The sequence below is a fragment of the Eumetopias jubatus genome, unplaced genomic scaffold (assembly GCF_037043125.1).
Source record: "Eumetopias jubatus isolate StellerSeaLion01/CBP00866 unplaced genomic scaffold, mEumJub1_p1.0 scaffold_1, whole genome shotgun sequence".
Taxonomy (NCBI): Eukaryota; Metazoa; Chordata; class Mammalia; order Carnivora; family Otariidae; genus Eumetopias; species Eumetopias jubatus.
This window is the reverse complement of record NW_028274807.1, coordinates 141,201,244-141,220,129: the sequence shown is the minus strand read 5'-3', so window position 1 is coordinate 141,220,129 and position 18,886 is coordinate 141,201,244. Positions and strand designations below refer to the sequence as shown.

The 18,886-nt window shown below is 37.6% G+C and overlaps 1 long non-coding RNA gene across 1 annotated transcript in view; it reads right to left on the bottom strand.

Moving 5' to 3' along the window:
* Nucleotides 1-1,820: 1,820 nt before the first annotated feature.
* LOC148165069 (uncharacterized) overlaps nt 1,821-18,886 on the bottom strand; it is a 54,016-nt gene continuing 36,950 nt past the window's right edge. Inside the window, exon 3 of the long non-coding RNA XR_015767805.1 lies at nt 1,821-2,112. This is a non-coding gene — a long non-coding RNA (uncharacterized LOC148165069). The remainder of the gene's footprint in view (nt 2,113-18,886) is intronic.

Genomic DNA, 18,886 nt, shown 5'->3' with positions numbered 1-18,886 from the left:
ATGAACATGGGCCTACCTCCCAGTTTGGATTTTTATACATCAGACTATCAAAAGAGAACTAGCTATTCAATTATTTATTCAGCTTAGTCTGCATTTTAAATGGAAATGACAATGTCGAGAGTAAAAAATAACTTGATGATTCACTCAAATGTGATTCTCCTTTCTTCGCTCCTCCTTGTCTATGGTCTTGAAATATACCTCTCTTCGCCTTCTTAACCTCTCATATTAAAAATTGCTTAATTAGGGAAGAATATGAAATTTTATTTATTCTTTTTTGAGAACTTATGCAATTAAAAAGTTGAGAATCTGCATGGATGTTTGAGGAGCACAGATTACACTGAACAATCCACCCTTAAAAATTAAATAGAATGTTATAATCATAAATAGCTCTGCCTTGCAGTCATTTCTGTATTTCTGTCTAACATTCATATTGTCATTTGATTAGTTAATCATCCATTTTCAAAGGTGTGAATGTGTTTTCACACTTCTGCTAAGACAGTGTTAACTATGAAACTATAGATAGCAATAGAGATTAATTATCTATTGCACAAGTTCCCACACCTTGTGCTTACCAGATAGAGGAAGAGAGTGCATGTCTTAGCACAGGTGTGATTTCAAAAAATGGAAAAAAAAATATACTTGGTCAAATGAGTTCAAGGAGTACTTTCAATTGACATACATTTAAAATGTTAACCGCATTTACACTTTTAATTTTATTTCATAAAACAATTGATCTCCTGTGTATCACAAGATTTGTTTCCTGAGTGGATTAGTGCATCACTTCAGTTATAAATGAATGAGTGAAGTGGAGGCATTTTACAAATGGATCAGTTTCTCATGAAATTAGAAAGGGAACAGAGCTCTATCAGATTTTAACCACAGCTGTAACTTCATTAGGACAAAGCCAGACATTTTAGACTTGTCTTCTGAAAGGTTAATTAAATACATTGAGCCTTCCGAGCACACTGGTAACTCAAAATAATAATAATAACTATTATTATAGTTATAATAGCAATAAACTGTCCAGCTGGCTTTTAGTTTTGCTGCTGTTCTCTGACCCAAGTGAAATCTGTTAATTTAGAACCTGGCTCACCATCTCTTCGGAGACTAATTTTTCTATCTCAGTGAGTTGTTAGCTTTGATGTATAGGGTACTGTGACTGAAAGAGAGACTAAAGTATAGTTTATCTGTAACTGCATGTTGTTTTGAAGTAAAGATATGCTCAAATTTTGATCCATCATGAAAGGTAGTAAGTCCTCACTCCTAGATCAGTGTTAGCTCTGATCTTATATTAACATGGTGCAATTGGTATTAATATCCTACAAGTCTTCTTTATGATGTAGACCAAGGACTGAAAATGAACAAAACATTTCTCTCATTCAGAAAATGTTTCTTCCGTCATGAGCTTTCTGCTATCTTCTTTCTTCAGAGATGTGGGTGAAGGCGTTCTCCTAGGTGTGGTTCTGTATGGACACTAAGACAAGCTTGAGGACCCCTGAGTGGCAACCTTGTTCTTTAAGTGCCTCCCATTGTAAATACATAGCCCCAAATTGCTTCTTCTCTCTTGGTCTGGGTATGACACCAGAAAGGCAAATGCCAAGGGTTTTTGATAGCAAGAAAATGAGATAAAAAACAAATACCACTGGTTTGTTAGACAAAGTAGCATAACATTCTCATGTTTTTAACCAGTCTTGTCAGTTCATATTTAGTTACTCTTCTATAAAATAAACTCCCAACTCCATGCTAATAATATAATCTCCGTTTAATGAATAAGAATGACCATGATTTATCACCATGGCCCCACTTAGATTGAGGACACTTTAGTTCTCAAGCTTATTTTTACTTTCCTGGAAAGCCCGAGTTAACCAGAAACTTCCTGAGAAAATTCAGCCCTAGCAGCGTCACTGATGAGTTCGTAATCTCAGAACAACATTTGCGAGAAAAATAGTTGAAAGGAAGATGGTGAAAAGTGATCAAGACAGAGATTTATTCTCATAAAAGAGATTTCAGAAAAGCAAACTTGATCTTCATTGGGTTGGCCATGCCTCCTGAAGGAGAGTGCCATGTCCTCATTGGGTATATTTCAACCCTATTGCTTGCCCATCTGCAGACCTAGGAGAGAACAAACACAAATAGATTGAAAGAGAGAGGGGCTTGGGGTTTGGGAAACTAAGATATCTTTCCCAGGAAACCTCAGATTTTAAGGTTTAAGATTTTCAATGTTTTGACCAGCTTCAAAAATAAGAGCATGTTTCCTTCAGAGCACCACACACATTTTAAAATGTGCTCCTTGGAACCATAATTTGGCTGGCCTCATTGTCTATAGGCATTCTAATTAGGAGCAAAACATACACTAACGTGAAGTTCCTCTTAAATTTAGAGCTGGTCTTAAACAGAATGATTCTCTGGGGCATGAAACAAATGACCTCTTTCATTCTTTGGAGTAGTCTAAGCCAGAGAAGTCCCTGTGGATGACATAATCTCTTTATCCCTGTCTTTGAGGACACTCTTCTGAATAATTTTGACACATACCAGAGTCATCTAGAGATTTGAACCATGTGCAGGCACTCCAGTTCAGGCCAGACTTCCAGCCACCCACAACAAAGTACTTCAGACATGTGGGGAGGCTGCTTGGATTCTCCAAACCAACCCTGTTGCCACAGCTGAAAACCTCTGAGTGACCTCAGTCAATGTCATATAGATCAGAAAAATCACTCTACTAAGTCCTACCCAAATTCCTGACCCACAAAATAATGAAGTATAATTACATTGCTATTGTTTGAAGCCATTACATTTTGGTGCAGTTTTTGTGCAGCAAATGGAAAGGAAGTGCTCTACAACAAAAATCTTAAGTATGTGACATTGGCTTTGGGACTGGGTGGATGCTGGTAGGGCCTTAAAAATATTGTAAATATAATCTCAAAGTGCCTCAAGAGGCCACTGCTGAGTGATCCTATGACACTGAGGTAAATGTTATCTGAAGATGAGGAAGAAAGGATGATTGCTATGTAGTGGCACAGTTTGTCAAAAGTGTTGCCTCTGGAGACTTGGAAATTCAAAAGGGTAAAACTTAAGGTGCTCATGGGCTTGGTTGTGGAGATCTCCAGGCAGAGTGCAGAAAGTGCCAACTGGCTTCTTCTAGTGATTATGATAACTTAAGAAAGAGAGAGGAAATGAAGAAGAAACTATTACATTTTTGAGTCAAATTTAGAGGATTATAATATATCCAGGACCTGTGGGGCTTGAAAATAAAACTGTTTTCTATCCCCAGTGTCTCCCAGTAAAAGATTTTCAAAGTAATAAATAGTAAGATCAAATCCAGAGTCATCAGTAGAGTATAGCTTCAGGGTAAATATCTCACAGATGTAGCTGTAAGACTGTTTATGAGGATTTCAGAAAGGTTTAGGGTAGGCTTTTATATGTCCTCTCAGTTAAATGATAAAGCTTTCAGAATTTTGAGGGTATTTTTCTATAGCAGCCTTATACATGGCCAAGTATAAAAGGACTTGTCTCAGAAAGAAATGTGAGGGTGCCTGGGTGGCTCAGGCATTAAGCGTCTGCCTTTGGCTCAGGTCATGATCCCAGGGTCCTGGGATTGAGTCCCGCATCGGGCTCCCTGCTCAGCCGGAGACCTGCTTCTCCCTCTCCCACTGCCCCTGCTTGTGTTCCTGCTCTCGCTGTGTCTTTCTCTGTCAAATAAATAAATAAAATCTTTAAAAAAAAAAGAAAGAATGTGAGTATGACTTTGTTTATTGGAGTTTATTATGAATTGATATAAGAAACCCACAAAGTTGTTAAAGGAATCAAGACAGCTTGGAATGAAAGAGACAGAGATAGCACAAAATTAACTTCTATGAGTGGGAAGCAGGCTAAGAAAGCTACATTGCTGCAAACACAGACTTGGATGAGAAATGATGATTCAAAGGGAGGAGTCAAGAGCCCAAAGACCAAAGCCAAGAAACAAGAATAATCCATTCACAGGGAGAACTGCGTCCCAATCAAGGGATTAAAGTGGTGCCATGTGCCAGAGTGGATTTCAGAATTGCTATGGGCCTATGATTGCTATGTACTTTCTGTTCCTTCCCTTTTTGGATGGGATTGTCTATTTTGGCCATCCAATCTTGGTTCCACCATTATAGGCTGAGAAGCCTTTCTCTTTAATTCACAGGTTCTATGATCGATAGGAACCATACTCGACCACCTATGGTGAACCATAACACTTTTAAAGAACGATCACAGTAGCTTCATTCATTATGATCTCAAAATGGGAACAATGCAAATGTCATTCAGCAAGGGTGATAGACATTGGGGAGGGTATGTGCTATGGTGAGCACTGTGAATTGTGCAAGACTGTTGAATCACAGATCTGTACCTCTGAAACAAATAATGCAATATATCTTAAGAAAAAAAAAGAAGATAGCAGGAGGGGAAGAATGAAGAGGGGCAGAAATCGGAGGGGGAGATGAACCATGAGAGATGATGGACTCTGAAGAACAAACTGAGGGTTCTAGAGGGGAGGAGGGTGGGGGGATGGGTTAGCCTGGTGATGGGTATTAAAGAGGGCACGTTCTGCGTGGAGCACTGGGTGTTATGCACAAACAATGAATCATGGAACACTACATCAAAAACTAATGATGTAATGTATGGTGATTAACATAACAATAAAAATTTTAAAAAAGAAAAAATACATAAAGCAAAAAAAAAAAAAAAAAAGAAACCAGACACAAAAGACTACATACTGTATTATTCCATTTATATTAAGTAGTTCAAGGACATGAAAATTAAGCTACAATGGTAAGGGTTATAGGAGTGGCTGGCTACTTCTAAGGGAAGAGGAATTGACTGGAAAGAGGCTTAAGAAAATCTTCTAAGATGATGAATATTTTTTATCTTGGTCTGGGTGATGGTACATGGATGCATACATATGTAAAAATTAATTGTGCTATGCACTTAAGGTTTGTGCATTCTTATGGTGTCACTGATATCACAATTAAAAATAAATCAATAGGCACTGTATTGGAAAATCCAGGTGTGGCTGTCCTCCGTACTGTTAAGGTAGATACACACATTCACTGAGAGAATTCTCTTTCACTCCTCCTTGGGTCAATCATTAGGGGGTCTAATAGTGATTTCCTCTCTTCCTTTTCTTCATATATTAGGTAAGAATGAATCCTTATACCAGTCATATGATTTAATCAGTGCTTTGTATTCCTTGTTTTCTGTTAGAATATTCTTTCATTTCTCATCATTGTCTTTGGAGATTCTTACATTAATTTTGCTCTTGATATTTCACTTTTGACTTCTCCTGATTTTGGAATCTAACACTTTTCATCATTAATTTTATTTTATAATCTGTTAATGTCAGCATTTCCCAAATCAAGCTTCAAATCACAGTATAACAATTCATAAACAATTAGAGCTATATTTGTTTATGGCACTGATTGGCATTATGCAAATTAACTCCATTTATAGCACAATGGCTTTTATAACTAGAAAAAGTAACATTATTTTATATGCGAAATATATTTTGTTTTCAGGTGGTTAATCTGAAGTTTTGTTTCTTCTCTTTTTTTTTTCCTTTGCTTGAGATAAATTCACTGCATATTGCATGTTCCAAATTTAAACCTGACACCTAGATAGAAAGCTGACAAACAGGAAACGACTAAAAGGAAGAGGTTCTTCCTACCACGTTTGATACCATCAAAACAGACTTTTTTTGTAAAACCTTTTTCTTTTGTTTTTCTTTTGGGCACAAAGGTGTGGGACAGTAATGGTGTCAGTTTATATACTTACCCCTTCATGCCTATGTTAATAAAAACGTGATTGAACAATTAGTACAGTCTCTTCTGGTACAGGCTTTAAAATTTGGTTGGGATCAGGTTATTCAGCTTTTACACCCTTTGCCTGGAGAGTTACAAACCAATAATGATAATGAAATGTAATGTGTCCCTCTTAGGTCATTGTCCCCAACTCTTAGAGAAAAAAAATTGCATATGCCTATTCCCTACGTTCCTAATGAAGAAGGCTAATCAGTGCACATGTAAACCATGGAGGCTGTTGCCTATTGACTGAACACATGAACTTCAAGTCAATCCCTTAGATACAAATGCTTCCATCTTTTTTTTTTTAAGATTTTATTTATTTATTTGACAGAGAGAGACACAGCAAGAGCAGGAACACAAGCAGGGGCAGTGGGAGAGGGAGAAGCAGGCTTCCCGCCAAGCAAGGAGCCGTATGCACAGAGCCAGATCCCAGGACCCTGGGATCATGACCTGAGCCGAAGGCAATCGCTTCACGACTGAGCCACCCAGGCACCCCAACAAATGCTTCCATCTTTTAAACAAAAGTGAGACCTGGAAATAATCTATGGTTTAGTTGTGAAATTCTGGATGTTTTATAACTAGCCATGTAGGCCACCGCTGAATTTACTGTTTTAATTGGAATTTTAATCGAAAGAGTAGTACATGCTCATTATAAAAATTAAAACAGTACCGAAGCATATTAAAATAAGTAAATCTCCCCCTGCCTGCTCTGCCTCTCACCTTAACCCCTTTCCCACACAAAGTCACCTTCATTAACAGTCAGTAGGAATCTTTCCGTTTCATGTATTTGTCACCTAAATGCAATATGTATCTAGATAACAGTCTTTCTCTCTCTTTTTACCCAAATGAAGTTAAGCTACATGTAATGATCTAAAATTTATTTTGTCCACTTAAAAAATATACCTCGTCTTGTTACTAATAGTAATCTACGTGTTTCAAATTTTTGAAATAAAAAATTTTGTGGCTAATTTTTAACAATTATTTTTACAATAATATATTGTATTCATAGAGATTAAAAGATTACAGATGAGGCTAAAGTCCCTTCAATCCTTGCTTTGCTTTCTGACCCCACTCTCAATACGTCTCCCGTCACCACCGTTGACAGCTTTGTAAATGTCCTTCCGGACCCTATTCTTTGCATTTATATATCATTATTTACAAAATCATAACAAATTTTGCGTCTATTTGTTTAACTTAAAGAGTTTTCCATTGTATATAATGTTCCACCATGTTCTTCTTCACTAAACAATTTGTCCTGGAGACCATTCCATGTTAATACACATAAGTCTATCCTATCCTTTTGACTAAGACTACAGTACATCTTGTTTAATACCTCTACTATTTAAGGTCATTTAGGTTGTTTTTGGTTTCTTTCATGCCTATGAATAATGGTACATAATCTTTGTAATTTTAAATGTGGTTCCTTATGTAATTGTGCAAAACATGTCAATTTATTAATACATTAAAAATGATACCTTCCTGCCAAAATGTGTAGGTCATGGCTAGTAACTTGAGCATTTTATTTAACTGATAATAAAAAATACGGTAAAATGTGTGACTTTGTCAATAATTCTGACAATATTAAAGTGTTTCATTTTGTACAGAATAAGGGAGGTTTGGTGAGAACTGAAATTACTGGGTCACAGAAGGTATGTAGTTTTTTGTTTCAATAAATACCACTGAATTGGCCTGCAACCTATACCAAATTCAGTTTTACCAGAAATTCCCATTTCTTCACATTATTGCTAAAAATATTGCCCAGTTTTTACTTTTTTTTAAAAGTAGTCTCCATGCCCAGCATGGAGCCCAATGTGGGGCTAAAACTCACTACCCTCAGGGCATGACCTGAGTTGAGATCAAGAGTCAGATGCTTAACTGACTGAACCACCCAAGCACCCCAACGTTGTCCAGTTTTTAAGTTTTTTATCGACCTGATAGGTGAAGAATGCTATGTAATTGACTGTAATTTACAAGCCTTCAAACTATACCACTGGCTTTCCTAGGTGTCCAGCTTACAGAGGGCAGATGGCGAAACTTTTTAGCCTTTATAACTGGATATATCTTATATATCTTATAATAAATGTCTTCATATAGATCTGATATGTTTATTTATATACATAAATATGAGATATATAAGATAAGATAGCCATAAGATGTACCTTATGGCTAGTCTGTTTGTCAAGGTTCTCCAGAGAAACTGAACCAATAGGATATATATATATACCCATACATATATCTTATATATATGTTATATATATATATATACACACACACACATATATATACACATATATATGTATATATATATATACATATATCTTAGATATATGTATGTGTATATATACATATATCTTATATGTAATGTATATATGTAAGATATATACAGGATATATATATTATACAAATATACATTTATATATACTTATGTATATATCTTATACTTAAACACTTATGTATATATATCTTATATATATATGTTTATATATATAAAAATACATCCTAGTAGTCCTGTTTCTCTGGAGAACCTTGACTAATACACTAGCCATAACCTATACAATTTTGTAGACTGACAACATTTTTAAATGTACTGATACAATTAACATATTTTTGTGCAAACTAGTATATACCAAGACTGTGCGAAATGTTGCAAGGTTTATATAGAGGAGCAAGGCACAACGTAGTGGTAGTTGATCTCTCTACTGTTTGTGGGTGCAGTTGTGTATTTAGGGGAGAACAGGATTACAGAGGGTCTTCAAGAAGCTCTGATAGCATTTAAGATAGGTCTTGATTTTATAGATTAAAAGTGGCCACAAATTATTTGATCCAGTTCCTACTGAATCTGGACAGGCCTGTGACTGCTTTGACCAGTAGAATATGCCACCAGTGACACCATGGCAGTTTTGGAGCTAGACTGTTGGAGGACTGGCAGTTTCAGCTTTGGTTTCTGGGAACCCTGAGTCACCATGTGGCAGTCTGACCACCTTGCTGGAGTGTAAGAGATGGGCCAGAGTGAGCCTAGTCCTCTATCCATTCCTGTCAAGGCACCAATCTAGTAAATAAAGATGCCTTGGATCCTCCAGATGAGCTTAGCTGCCAGCTGATTACTATCTGGCAACCCTATTGGATTCCATACATCTGAATTCCTGACCCAGAAAGTTGTGAAATGCAGTAAAGTAGTTTACGTTTTAAGTCGCTGATTTTAGCGGTGATTTGTTAAGCAGCAATAGATAAGTGGAATAAAAGCTGATATAAAAGCATTATCTAAAAAGAAAGAAAATGCTACAGTTGTAGTAGATTAATCCTCAAGATGACAGAGCTTACGACGTGAATCCCTTGCAATGCAAATCTTTCACTTAATTTATAGTAACAGAGCACCATTCTTTCATACAAATTTTTGTGCTGTACCCATGTACTTCTTACAGAGCAAACACAAACCCTAACAGAATCATGTAGGAATGAATTACAATATTCTGACCCTGAAAGAATTAGGTGCTTTTATGTGGCTTCAATCTTAATGCAGAGTTTGATAATTATGACTTAACTCAGCCTGGGACTTGAATCCTAAATATCAGAACAGGACAAGAGGTCAGCTGGTACAATTCCCTAACTTTATATAAAACAAACAAACAAACAAACCCGTGTTTGAGAGAGATTGAGCATTTCGGCTAAGGTCTCATGAATGATTTTGGCAGAATCTGGAATAGACCTTTGGTTTCCTAACCCTTCTTCTAGAGCCCTCTACCACACTGCATTGCAAACCATGAGCACATGCGCATGTGTGTGTGCACAGACACAAAAGCACAAAAACATAATTTGGTTTTAAAATTTCAGAACTCAATTATTATAGTACCATGCAACAAGCTGATTTCTAGGGCCAAACAATCATTTAACTACCAGTGTATACAGTGGTATACTTGTAAATGTTTAATAATCGGCTCTTTGAAAAAAATGAAGAAAGTCCTGATTTGTAGCATTTGCTGACTTCTATAGTGTAGATAATCCCCACTCTGACCAAATTCAAGCTACACAACATGAACTTGGGAGTTGCAAGAGATGTGCCAAATCAGCTTCCTGAGCCAATTGGAGCCAGCTCTAGCACATCAATGATTATACCATTTTAAGAAAAGCCAGTGTAAAAAGAGACAGATTTGAAGTGATTATTGACAAAAGATTCTTTACAAAATGAGTCACTTCACTGCTTCTTTGAAGAGCTGGAACTTTTACATGCATTAAAATATTATCTGGGAAGCAACATTTCAATTTCCTTATAAGCAATGAAACATTGCCCAAAACAATATATATAGCCGCTGTGGACAATACAGCAATGTTCACCGAATACTGCCCGTGGCCCTTACATTTCTCAGACCTTGCAGTCGGGTTGGCCCCAGGTGTCAATTTAGGTCAATGACCATGAGTGGAAGTGATAGCAATGACGTCTGGATGAAGGTAGGTAAGGACTGTGAGTTCTTCGAGCTTTGTCTTGACACGATAGCCTTGGAAGCCACAGGTTGAAATGGTGACATCACAAGATGAAGGGAACCTGAATTCTTGAATTGCCAGATGGAAGGCAACTCTGCTGACCCTCTTCAGACTTCACAAGAACAAGAAGTCATTTTATCTGTGTCTGAAACCACTGAGATTTGGGGGTTTGTTACTATACCACAGCAAGGATTGTCTTGACTAATAAGAGTTATAAGAGCAATTTCATATATTTGAACTGATGGAAACAAGGAAAGGCCATGACTTAGAAAGAGAAGAGTGAAGATAAGATAGGAAGTAGGAGAGAGTTTCCAACTTCTCATTAACCAGCAACTATTTCTGACTATAAGCTTCTGATGCCCTTTAAATATAGAAATAATGCCCCATAGACTATTAGGCTGCCTTTTATAGATAGCATTGATTTTCATTTCAAAGTCTAATCAGTTAAAATTATAACAGCAATATTTATATGTCCCTTTTAGAGCTATAAAGTCATTTTCATATCCTATATTAATTACTTCCTTCATGCATTTATTTGTTCACTAAATAACTATTTATTGAGTGCTTATGATATTACAGTGTGAGATGCTAGGAATTTAATGGTGAAAAAACACAGCATAGACTCTGCCCTCATGGAAGTTCTAGTGCTGGGGGTTACACAGTTATTAATCAAATTATCTAAGAGTATTAAGTGTCTCAAAGGAAAAGTATGGGATGCTGTGAAAATGTAACAGGGGCATTTTTTTTATGACTCTGTGGTCAAAGTGGAAGGGAAGTGATATTTTCTTCCCTGAGGAAGTGATATTTGAATCAAAATCTGAAGGATCAATAAGAGTTAAAATGAAGAGGGAAGTTTCCTCTTGCGGCTGTAACACATTACCACAAACAGTGGCTTAAATATATATAATTTATTATCTTACAATTCTGGGGTTCAGAATGAGTCAGCAGGGCTTCATTACTTCTGGAGGCTCTAGGGCAGAATCTGTTAAAGGAAAGGATCACTTTTTCTAGGTTCTAGAGACTGCCACATGCCTTGGCTCAGGGCCCTCTTCTAGTAATGACATCACTCTGAGCTCTGTTTCTGTGGTCATGTCTCCTTTCCTCTGATTCTGAACATCCTGCCTCCTCTTATAAGTCATATCTTCTCTCTGATTCCAAACTTCCTCCCTTCCATGTGATTACATTGGTTCACCTGGATAATCCAAGATAATCTTCTTGTCTCAAGATCCTTAATTTAATCACATTTGCAAAGTGTCCTTGTCATTAAAGTCACATACTCACAGGTTTTAGGGATTAGGACATGGATATCTTTGAGGACCATTATTTTGTCTACCACAGAGTACAAGGCAATGGAAACAGCATTTATTAAAGTGCTGAACTAGAGGGACTTGTTTCACTGGAGAAACAGAATGAAGCTACTGGGACTAGAGTGTCAGAGTAATGGGAGGACAAGAATGTGACAATGGCCTGGAGAGAGGCCAGGACTGGGCCCTGCAGAAACTTGTTGTCTTAGTCAGTCCAGGCTGTCTTATACAAAATAGCATTGACTAGATGCCTTAAATCACAAACATTTATTTCTCACAATTCTGGAGGCTGGGGAATCCAAGATCAAGGTGCTGGCCAATTTGGTTTCTAGTGAGAACGGTCTTCCTGGCTTGCAGACAACCATCTTCTTGCTGTGTTCTCACATGGCTATCTGGTCTCTTCTTACCGGGGAACAAACCCCATCATGACAGCTCCACCCTCATGATCTCACCTAATCCTAAATAACTCCCAATACCATAACACTGGGGATTAGGACTTCAACATTTGAATTTTGGAAAAATACAATTGAGTGCATAGAACCTGTAGACTATTTCAAATTACCCTAGGAGTACTTGGAAACATCTCTATTTATCAAGAAAAGACCTATCTACCAAGGAAAGATCACCTAGAGTTTTCACAGTTGTTTCTAGCCCTGAGGCACTGTGGAATTCAAAATGTGCCAATAAAAATTCATAACAATTTAATCTTGTAAAATGGAGACAATAATGGTACCTGCTACACATCTTGATGTGAAAAACTCATGTAAAGCACTTACAATAGTGTCTGGAACATATAAACACTACATAAATATTAGCTACTATTACCTAACTGTGCAAAATGAAATCGTCTAGTATTAAGGGAAGGAACAAAGTTATAGTTGCCTAACTCTGTGGGATTTTAAGTGAAAGATGAGTGAGATGGGGTGAGTGGGGGATGAGGAAGCAACACGACAATTCAGACTAAAACTGAAATGGCAGGCTAGAGAGTGTAAAAAGAGAAAAAGCAAATAAAGTGGCTATCTAATTGTATTCCCTGGTGACTCCAGTTCAAATGGACAAGACAGATTGAGTGCATAATAGAATAAAGGAAGCACAGTTTGAGAATCTCTGGGAATTGTGAGATGTCTTAGGCTTCCCTTGATGGAACTGAAAATCATGGAGAGCAGAATGCTGGACCCGCAGTGTATTATCAAAGGAGCCACTTATTCAAGCAAAACACTTAGTGCTGTCATGCTGATGTGACAAAGAATGACACTCAAGCAAAGATATGAGGCCATTTTCGTCAAATCGGTTATATTCTGGGTTGAGTCTGCTAGGGCATATAGACGTTGTTTGAAGTTAGTCTGGAATGACAATTTTTCTATGCAACCTGTAAGAAGTAGTGCACTACTAACAAGTAGGTAGGGCTTAGTCAAAGTTATTTGAATTTACACTGTCTTGGGTTGGGTTTCCCCAGAGCAGATACTGAGACAGGGATTTGAGTGTAATAGCTTATTTGGGATGTGATCCCAGGAGGCAGTAGCACTGTAAGGGGGTGGACAAGGGGAATTGGGAAAGGAAAGCAGGCAGTAGGGGGTGAGCTAATGAACAGATTAATGCTGAGGGCAACTGAAGTCCAATTCCCCTGGAGACCTGGAGGAGATGCCATAGCAGCCTCCTTAGAGCTGCCCTCTCACCAAGGGTGAAGACACTGGGATATTATACTCCACCTTCCATCTGTCATTGGCCGAAGACTGCTTATGGGAAAGAAGGGTCAACATCTGTGGACTAAATCTGCTCTTCCACTTCCAGTCAGAGAAATGGTGTGCTCTAGGTAGAAACTGTAGGCAAGCACAGGACAGAAAGTGTTGAGAGGATATGGGTATCAGCCATGTGTATCTCAAACTTAACATTCTTGACATCTATGAAATATACTGAAATGTATATATAATGACTCAAATGCTCTTTTGGAAAGAGCTCTTTCTGGTAAGCTCTTGCTTGCCCAAGGATACCACTCTAACATTTTTTTCCCCTCTCTCTTCTGCATCATCAAAATTTCCCTCTGAACTGGATTTACTTTTGCATCATTATAGTAACATGCTCTGCCTTTTCCCTCACTGTGTCCACTTCTCGCTCTAGTTCATTCCTGATTTCTCTCTTTCCCTTTACAGCAAGTTCATTGAGAATATTATTTTGTACTCAATGTTTATAATTATTTTTCTTCCATTATTTCTGGAATCAATTAGAAATATATTTTTGCCCTAGTCTCTCTACTCAAATAGATAATGACAAAGTCATCAATAACTTCCATGATAATAAACTCAATGATCAATTCTCAGTCCTTATTTTATTTGATTTATCAATAGCATTTGACACAGTTGTATACTCCCTCCTTTTATGATAAACTTTAGTTTTCTCCCCATCTGACTGATGTTCCTTATATGTTTCTTTTGCTGAACCTCTGCTAGTTCCTCCTTATCTCTCTGACTTCCAAATATTGAAGGCCCCCCCACCCCAATCTCAGCCCGTGGACCTCTTCTCTTTTCCATCTACCCTCTGATGATATCAACTGGTGTAATGACTTCAAATATCATCTGTATGCTCATGATTCCCAAATTTATAACTTAAGTCCAGACTTCCTTTCGTAACTCCATTCCATTCTAGTGGTTCTTACCTCAGGACAATTATGCCTCCCACTCCCACCCCAAGGGGTATTTAGCAATGACTAAAGACTTTTTGGTTGTCATAATGGGGGGAATGGATATTACTTGCCTCTAGTGCATAGAGACCTGGAATGCTACAAAACATCTAACAATGCACAGGACAGCTCACACAGCAAAAAATTATCCAGTCCCAAATGTCAATAGTGCTGAGGTGGAGAAACCCTGCTCCCTTCTCATGTAAACAACTGCACGTTAAACGTATCCATGTGGATGTGTAATGGACATCTCAAACTTAACATCTCTAGGAGTCAGTTCTGACCAATATCCCCCAAACCTGCCCTTTTTGCATCCTTTCTTAGTTTAATTAAATGGCACTTCTACCCTTAGAGTTGTGTAAGCCAAAAGTGTTGGAATCATCCCTGACAACTCCCCCTACCTCTGACAACCAGTCCATCAGCAAACTGCTACTCAATCTTGAAATCTCCTCACCTTAATAGTATTATCCAGGTTCAAACTAGTAACATCTGTTGAGACGTTACTTTATCAATCTGCTGGAATTATTGCCTTCATTTCCAAAGTGTTCCCCTGTTCCTGAGCCTCCTGTAGTCAGTCTACAACCAAGCAACCAATGATGCACTTAAAATACATGTCATGTCACACCTATGCTCAAAACTGTCCAAAGACTTCCTGTATCACATAGAATAAAGTCAGTGTCCTTTCAATGACCTCAATGCCTTACTTGATTCATCTCACTTTTACTGATTTTAACCCCACTAGTCTTGCCCTCACTCAGCCACAACAGCCTTGCTCCTTTACTCTTCTGTGAACATAACAAATGTGCTCCCACCTCTGGGCTGCTGCCCTTGCTGTTTTCCCAGATTATCCATGGCTTCTCTTTCACCTCCTTGCAGGCTCTATACAGATGTCCTCTTCTCAGGAAGGTCTTTTCCCAACAACCAATTTAAATTTGTACCCCCTTTTTCATTCTAACACACCCTATCTTCCTTCCTTGTGTAGTTTTTTTCCTTTACTGTACTGATCAGTTTCTAGCACATTATATATTTTACTTACACTTCTAACTTATTGTCTGTCTCCTTTTTGTATAATGTCAGTTCCATGAGGTTAGGGAGTTTGTTTTATCCACTGATGTATCCACAGTGCCTAGAAGAGTGTCTAATATGAAGCAAACTTTCAATAGATACATATTGAATAATTGAATTAACGAACAAAGAAAATACAGCTTTCTTTGTATCTGTAACTGATGTAATTTTACTTTTTTGCCCCTATTCTTAATAATGGTAGGAAAAATAAAGACTAATGTAAATATGCTAAGTTAGTCTTATTAGCAAAACATGGAATAACAAGAAGTCTTATACACTGCTTCTAAGAGCATAGTTAGGCAAAACACTTTGGGAAAGAACCAGGCATTATCTGGCAAAGATTAACATATTCTACAATCCAGCAGTTCCACTCCTATGTATATACTCTAGAGTTGAGAAATTCCTATCACTGTGTAAAGCAAATTTGTTTATAACAAACCCTGAAGATAATCTAAATATTTGAGACAGGAGAATAGATAACTAACTTCAGGTATAATAAAACATGAATGGATTACAGCTATATACAGCAACGTGAGTGAATCTAAAAATGATATTGTAAAACAACAGCAAATTGTAGAGGAATACTACATATATACAACTACATGTATGTATGCATGTATATACATATATATGAAGCTCAGAGACATGTAAAACTACACAATACAATGTTAGACATACACATATAGTTGGCAACTCATAACAAAGTCAGGAAAGTGACAAACACAAAATACAGGATACTGGTTACCTAGTTGAGGAGGCAAGAAAATAGGCTTTTAGATGCAAACTCAGGGAGTTAGTATCAAAGGTTCTGGTAATACTCAGTGTTTTAAAGTGGGTGGTAGGTATGCAGATGTTCATGGTACTATAATTTTATACTATACATATATTGTATGAGTCACATGAAAATATTTTGCATGTATTGTGTTGATATTAATTGCTATGGAATCAAACGCAAAAGAGTCTTGCATGACCATTATATGCTATATCCTTCTAACCCAGAGAAAAGTCAGCTGGAACAAGGTCTTAAACAACTAAAAGAGTTGACTCCAATATCACTGCACACTTCACGCTATAAGTTACTACTGCTATCGTAGCCACCATGTGATATGGAAATGAATATAGGAAAGGCTATTAAAAACTGGAAGGAAGTGGTAGAAATAATTTTTTTACAGTTGGTGTATAGATAGTTTATGAATCAGGGTTTTTGGGGGGAAATAGCACTGTATTAGGTATCTATTACTGTGTAACAAGTTACCAAAAATTTAGCAGCTTAAAACAACATACATTTAATATCTCGCAGTTTCTGTGGTTCAGGAAATCTGGGCATACCATAGTCAGAGCCTCTGCTTGGGATCCCACAGGGCTACAATCAAGTTACTGACTGGGTTGTGGTTTATTTTAAATTTTATTTTAGAAGGATTGAGAGAGAGAGGAGAAGCAGAGGTGGAGAAAGAGAATCCCAAGCAGGCTCTATGCCCAGCACAGAGCCTGATGGTGGGGCTCAATCTCACAACCCTGAGATTATGACCTGAGCTGAAATCAAGAGTCAGACACTTAACTGACTGAGCCACCCAAGTGCCCCTGGGTTGTGATTTTATCTGGGGAATCAACTGGGGAAGAATTACCTTCAAGCACACTCAGTCTGCAGAATTCATTTCCTCATAGCTGTAGGGCTGAGGTCCAGCTTCCTGCTGGCTGTAGATCATTATCATGTGGCTGCTTCTCCCACAAGGCCACTTACTCCACCAAGCCAACAAAGAGAGTATCTAGAATGTATCTGTTAGCCAGAGTCTTACACAACATAACGTAGTCATGGGAGTGACATCCCATCACTTTGGTTACATTCTATTAGTTAGAAGCAAATCTCAGGTCAAGATCACTCTCAAGTGGAGGGAATTACACAAAGGTATGAATATCAAGAGGTGGAGATCATGCAGGACCAGTTCAGGGTCTGTCCACCACAGGCACACACTAAAATAATTAGTGAGAGTTTAATGAGGGGCCTATTTACAAAGAGAGGTCAGGGCAAAATTAAGAGAAGCCAACAAGGGATACTGAAGAACCCCAGGTCTAGCAACAGCAGTAGCCATTATTACTCAAGGGGAGGGGAAGGGGCTGGAAAGTGCATCCTGTAACTGTAGGAGGCTGGCTGTCCAACAGCAGGTGCAACTCTGACAAGGGAACACTGCCACTGTCAACTTACAGTCTAGAAAGAAGAGAGTCAGGGACATAGTTTAGCTAGCAGTTTTCAATGGGGACTACTTTGTGTCACCAAGAACTTTCATAACTATTTTCTTTTTATTCATAACTATTTTAAAAAGTATTTTCATAATTTTATGAAAATAAAATTAGTATTTTAATACTGAAGTATTTACCTTGTTTACTTTAATTTCCTCATGTGTATACCATGGAATTTTTCAGGGATTACATGATATGATACTGCAACAGATTGAATGCAGAAACAGAAATCCAGCTGTTTTATATTAAGCCAGATACTAAGGAGATTTGCAAAAATGTAAAACAATACCAGTTTTATAACTTACTATTATTTGTTTGGGACAATATAGATATTTTTCATAAAAACCTGTCACTTATATGAATGTACAATGGAACTATTTTGAAATATATTTATAAATTAATCTAAAAATGTTCAGTTTTAATATATAATGTGGTAACCTCTACAGATATAATTTGTTTTAGCTTCTAACATCAACAGACATTATTTTTCTCCATATCAATGTATATATCAATATCTATCTATTTCCATTATATATCTATATTTGTGGCAATAGATATAATTGTTTCAGTTTTAAATGTATAATATGATAAAATAAATAGATATAATTTTTGTTTTAATATCAAGTGTCAATAGATATGATTTTTATCTTTTAAGAGTATAAATGGGTCCTGAGACCAAAATGTATGAGACCTGCTGCCATAATCTCACGCTTCTTTTACTCACTGCCTTCCTGTTAGTGGTTCTCACTGGCTGAACGAGTGGGAGCCAAAGGAGAAGAAGCCATCAACTGATATCTGGGGAAGATGGCAGAGTCAGAAGAAATTGAGCTCACCCCATTCCATGTCTGCAACTAGATCCAATAAACTGGAGAGGGATCCAAAGACAGGCAGAACAAACTAAATATAGAGAAGAAGCTGCATTTGAGAGACTAAGAAGGTCAGAAAGGTGGAGGGAGGCTGTCCACAGGAAGGAGGGGGCTGCATGCATGGAGAGGGCAGAGAAATGGGTCCTTGTACCAGGAAGCTCACATGGGGAAGACTAATCCCCTTAGTGTTTGGCTTTAAAGCCCAGAGGGGTTGAATTCCATGAGTTTGTAAAACTAGTGGGACTTATAACTAGAACTTTGGAGGTCAGCTGAGTCAACACCAGGTGAGCCTGGAAGGCTAGCTGGGTTGCCCTTAAAGAGTGCAGCCTGTGGAGAGGCAACATAAAAATGGCAGTTTATGTAGTGCCAGGGACAAACAGCAGACAGATCTATTCATACTGATTTCAGAGATTATTGGGGGACCACTTTGAAAAC